Source organism: Pieris brassicae, unplaced genomic scaffold (genome assembly GCF_905147105.1).
Source record: "Pieris brassicae unplaced genomic scaffold, ilPieBrab1.1, whole genome shotgun sequence".
Classification (NCBI taxonomy): Eukaryota; Metazoa; Arthropoda; class Insecta; order Lepidoptera; family Pieridae; genus Pieris; species Pieris brassicae.
Window position 1 is genome coordinate 30,001 of NW_025576249.1, and position 5,000 is coordinate 35,000.

The window sequence follows — 5,000 nt, forward strand, 5'->3', positions numbered from 1 at the left end:
GACAGCGTCGAGACACGTCGACGCGCGCACCGGCGCCGACCGTCGCGCGATCGCCATGCGGGACCGGGACGATGCGAGCAAACACGCGCGACGCGTAAACGCGAACGTCGTTGTCGTCGTTGTCGTTGTCGTTGCGTAAAGACTCGACGCGCACCCGTGCCGCGGGAGACACGGTGCGGCGGGGAGAATTTATTTGTGCGACAAAAGTATCGTATAGACGTGGCTTAACACGGCCAATACGGATGACGAGTCGTAATCGAACATATATTCGAACGGATCGTTCGGCCGCTCGGCGGCCTAGCGAAACCGTCAATTGCACGCGCGACAGAGATGCGGCGCTACGACCGGAGTCGCAGCGATCGCCGCTCGTCACGCGAACAGTGTGGCTTTTTGTTTTTATGCAGCCGGCCCTCAGACAGGAGTGGTCCTGGATATTTCTCCACGGACCGCAATGTGCGTTCGAAATGTCGATGTTCAAATGTGTCCTGCAGTTCACACTATGACGCGCAGTTAACTGCGTTCTTCATCGACCCGCGAGCCAAGTGATCCACCGTTCAGGGTAATCGTTTTGTTTTTGTGTGTGTTTTTGTATGAGAAAATATAAAAGGTGCGAAAAAATTAAACAAAAAAATTTGAAAATAATACTTATCATTAACGTGTACGACAAATGAAAAGAAAGAAAATCTCTTTTATTTGCGTGGTTGTACACAAAAATTAAAATATTATTTCAAAGTATCAATAGGCGATAGCGAACGCTAATCAAAGCGTGTCGCAACGCACACGTCGCGAATCGACGAGAGAGAGTCAACCGTCTCGGATTCGATTTTGATTCGTATCATTCACGTGTTTTTGTATTTTTTTTTTTTTTTGCGAGTCTTTGACAACAACAAAACAAAAAGAAAAAACCAACGTTAATGATCCTTCCGCAGGTTCCCCTACGGAAACCTTGTTACGACTTTTACTTCCTCTAAATGATCAAGTTTGGTCAACTTCCCAGCAACGCCGACGGCCGTGAGGCCACCGCGTGTCGGTCCGAAGACCTCACTAAATCATTCAATCGGTAGTAGCGACGGGCGGTGTGTACAAAGGGCAGGGACGTAATCAACGCGAGCTTATGACTCGCGCTTACTAGGAATTCCTCGTTTATGGGGGATAATTGCAAACCCCAATCCCCAGCACGAAGGAGTTTCAACGGGTTGCCCGGGCCTCTAGGCCAGGGAGAACATGTTGATTCCTTCAGTGTAGCGCGCGTGCGGCCCAGGACATCTAAGGGCATCACAGACCTGTTATTGCTCAATCTCGTGCGGCTCGAAGCCGCCGGTCCCTCTAAGAAGAATTTTAATACGTCGCCAGTGAGTTGCGCTCCCCGAGAGTCGCGCACACCTTGAATGACGACGCCTATTTAGCAGGCTAGAGTCTCGTTCGTTACCGGAATTAACCAGACAAATCGCTCCACCAACTAAGAACGGCCATGCACCACCACCCACCGAATCAAGAAAGAGCTGTTAATCTGTCAATCCTTCCGGTGTCCGGGCCTGGTGAGATTTCCCGTGTTGAGTCAAATTAAGCCGCAGGCTCCACTCCTGGTGGTGCCCTTCCGTCAATTCCTTTAAGTTTCAGCTTTGCAACCATACTCCCCCCGGAGTCCAAAATCTTTGGTTTCCCGGAAGCTGCCCGCCGAGCCATTGTAGTAACGTCGGCGGATCGCTAGATGACATATTTACGGTTAGAACTAGGGCGGTATCTAATCGCCTTCGAACCTCTAACTTTCGTTCTTGATTGATGAAAACACCTTTGGCAAATGCTTTCGCTGATGTTCGTCTTGCGACGATCCAAGAATTTCACCTCTAACGTCGCAATACGAATGCCCCCAGTTATCCCTATTAATCATTACCTCGGAGTTCTGAAAACCAACAAAATAGAACCGAGATCATATTCTATTATTCCATGCACGAAATATTCAAGCGGCATTTTGAGCCCGCTTTGAGCACTCTAATTTGTTCAAAGTAAAATTGTCGGCCCACCTCGACACTCACCGAAGAGCACCGCGATAGGATTTTGATATTGAACCGGCGTTTTACCGCCGGCTCACCGACGATATGCTCCGCAGACGTGTCAGTATCACCGCGGATGCGGTGCACCGACAGCGCGGCGCACAAATGCAACTACGAGCTTTTTAACCGCAACAATTTTAGTATACGCTATTGGAGCTGGAATTACCGCGGCTGCTGGCACCAGACTTGCCCTCCAATTGTTCCTCGTTAAAATATTTAAAGTGTACTCATTCCGATTACGAGGCCTCGTAAGAGTCCCGTATCGTTATTTTTCGTCACTACCTCCCCGTGCCGGGAGTGGGTAATTTGCGCGCCTGCTGCCTTCCTTGGATGTGGTAGCCGTTTCTCAGGCTCCCTCTCCGGAATCGAACCCTGATTCCCCGTTACCCGTGACAACCATGGTAGTCGCAGAAACTACCATCGAAAGTTGATAAGGCAGACATTTGAAAGATGCGTCGCCGGTACTGGACCGTGCGATCGGCAAAAGTTATCCAGATTCATCAAAATTAACGACTTCGGACGCATGGCCCTCCGCCGATTGGTTTTGATCTAATAAAAGCACTCATCCCATCACTGGTCAGAGTTCTGATTGCATGTATTAGCTCTAGAATTACCACAGTTATCCAAGTAACTGAGTAAGATCTAAGGAACCAAAACTGATATATTGAGCCATTCGCGGTATCGCCTTAATACGGCTTGCACTGAGACATGCATGGCTTAATCTTTGAGACAAGCATATAACTACTGGCAGGATCAACCAGGGAGCTGCTTACGCAAACGACACGCCTACACCGCGGTCACGCGGCTTCGGCGAGCCGCTGGCTCGGCGGCGTCGAGGGGCGCGCGCTTGCGCGCGCGCCTTCTCGACACGCGTGAACGTAACGCGTCGAATTTGCACGCGACGCGACGTTCGCGCTTCATATCGATAGACTAACTTTGACCGGTCTACGAGCGGCCGTCCCGTCACGATCTCGCAACGAGGTGATGTACAACGATGCTCGACCACTGTGAGGGACATAAAACTGCAACGAACACGACCCCGCGGGCGGGAATCGATGTTGTGACAATTTGAAAATTGAACATTCATCTAAACGCAACTTCTCAATTTTTATTCAATACGTTATTGTAAACATATTAAAACTCGGCTGGCAATTACATGCGCACACACACGCATGATTCGCACTAGATACGATCAACGCCCGGAGCTTGAGGGATAAATTCCAACACGACGCTGCGCACACCGTTTCGACGATGGGCGCGTGTGCGTCCTCTTTTATACATTCTTTACATATACGGTCGCCGTGGCGACCGCGCACGTGTCGAACACGCTAGGCGCCCTGCGTTGAGGTGTGCCTAGAAGCGTATTCTTTTAACATCACAGATAACACCGGGGGAGACGGTCCCAAATCTTGGTCGATTGGTAACATCACCATACGGTCTGCGAACGCGGTGCTATAATATAATTTTATATTATATTATATAAAATATGAGGAGGAGTAGTATGTATATTCTTTGTTATTTTGTGTTGACACAAGAGAGATATATAAAATGTACTATACACCACACACACAGAGAGAGAGAGAGCTGGGAAAGATCTCGGCGGTCTCGCATTCGAAATACGAATTTGATATAATTTCCTCCGAAAATCCATACCCATATCTATATCATCCATGCGCGAATATATGTATATAATATTCTCACACTTCGCACAAACACAAAAACAAGAACACATTCTATTCTCTCTCGTCCGTCGTTCGTGTCTATTTGAGACGAACGACGCGCGGCAACGAGAACGAGTCGACGCTGTGCGCACGACTGTTTCGCTCCACATCTATACCGAGAGCAATAGTCCGCGTCGGCATTGGAGCGGACGTCGAATGTTTCTCGTAGAGCGAGCGAGAGAGAGACGATTTTTCATTTTATTATGTATGTGTATTGGCGTGCAGTAGTAGCACGTAGTAGTACTAGTAGTAGTAGTAAAAAAATATTATTATTTATTTTATTGACTGATATGATTTTGTTTGTTTTCTTTTTTTTGAATAGACATTTGTATTGATAGATATGTTTCTCGTTGAAGCTCGCAGCACACGCTCAGAGAAATGGCAATGTGGGTTTATTTGAAGAAAAGAAAAAAAAAAAAAAACAATTATATTTATTAATAATATGTATGTATGTATGTATGTATGTATGTATGTATGTATAATAATGAATTATAATAATTATTCCGATGCAACGTCAGAGGAAAATGTTTCTCGTACAGGTGCGGCGCGCGACGGCCGGCCGCTCGACAGTTTCGCGCCGAATGTTTCTCGTTGAAGCTCGCAGCACACGCTCAGAGAAATGGCAATGTGGGTTTATTTGAAGAAAAGAAAAAACAAAAAAAACAATTATATTTATTAATAATATGTATGTATGTATGTATGTATGTATGTATGTATGTATAATAATGAATTATAATAATTATTCCGATGCAACGTCAGAGGAAAATGTTTCTCGTACAGGTGCGGCGCGCGACGGCCGGCCGCTCGACAGTTTCGCGCCGAATGTTTCTCGTTGAAGCTCGCAGCACACGCTCAGAGAAATGGCAATGTGGGTTTATTTGAAGAAAAGAAAAAACAAAAAAAACAATTATATTTATTAATAATATGTATGTATGTATGTATGTATGTATGTATGTATAATAATGAATTATAATAATTATTCCGATACAATGTCAGAGGAAAATGTTTCTCGTACAAGATCGCCACGCGACGCGACAAGATGCCGTTCAACGGCACGATATCTACAACTCTGTCGATAGATATGTAGATAGTATCTACTCTGTCAAGTATATGTGTGTAACGTGTGGTGGTGTGTGGTGTGGGGTTTTGTTAGCGATAGCGATACGTTTCTAGTTAAAATTGAATATTTAAAAATAAAAACTCTTCTGGTAAGAAAAACTATTTA

At 46.0% G+C, this 5,000-nt stretch overlaps 2 non-coding genes across 2 annotated transcripts; both read right to left on the reverse strand.

Moving 5' to 3' along the window:
• Positions 1-405: 405 nt before the first annotated feature.
• LOC123719918 lies at positions 406-562 on the reverse strand. The gene has a single exon (XR_006756015.1). It is a non-coding gene; the product is annotated as a 5.8S ribosomal RNA (ribosomal RNA).
• Positions 563-912: 350 nt separating this feature from the next.
• On the reverse strand, positions 913-2,818 carry LOC123719911. The gene has a single exon (XR_006756008.1). It is a non-coding gene; the product is annotated as a small subunit ribosomal RNA (ribosomal RNA).
• Positions 2,819-5,000: the final 2,182 nt, after the last annotated feature.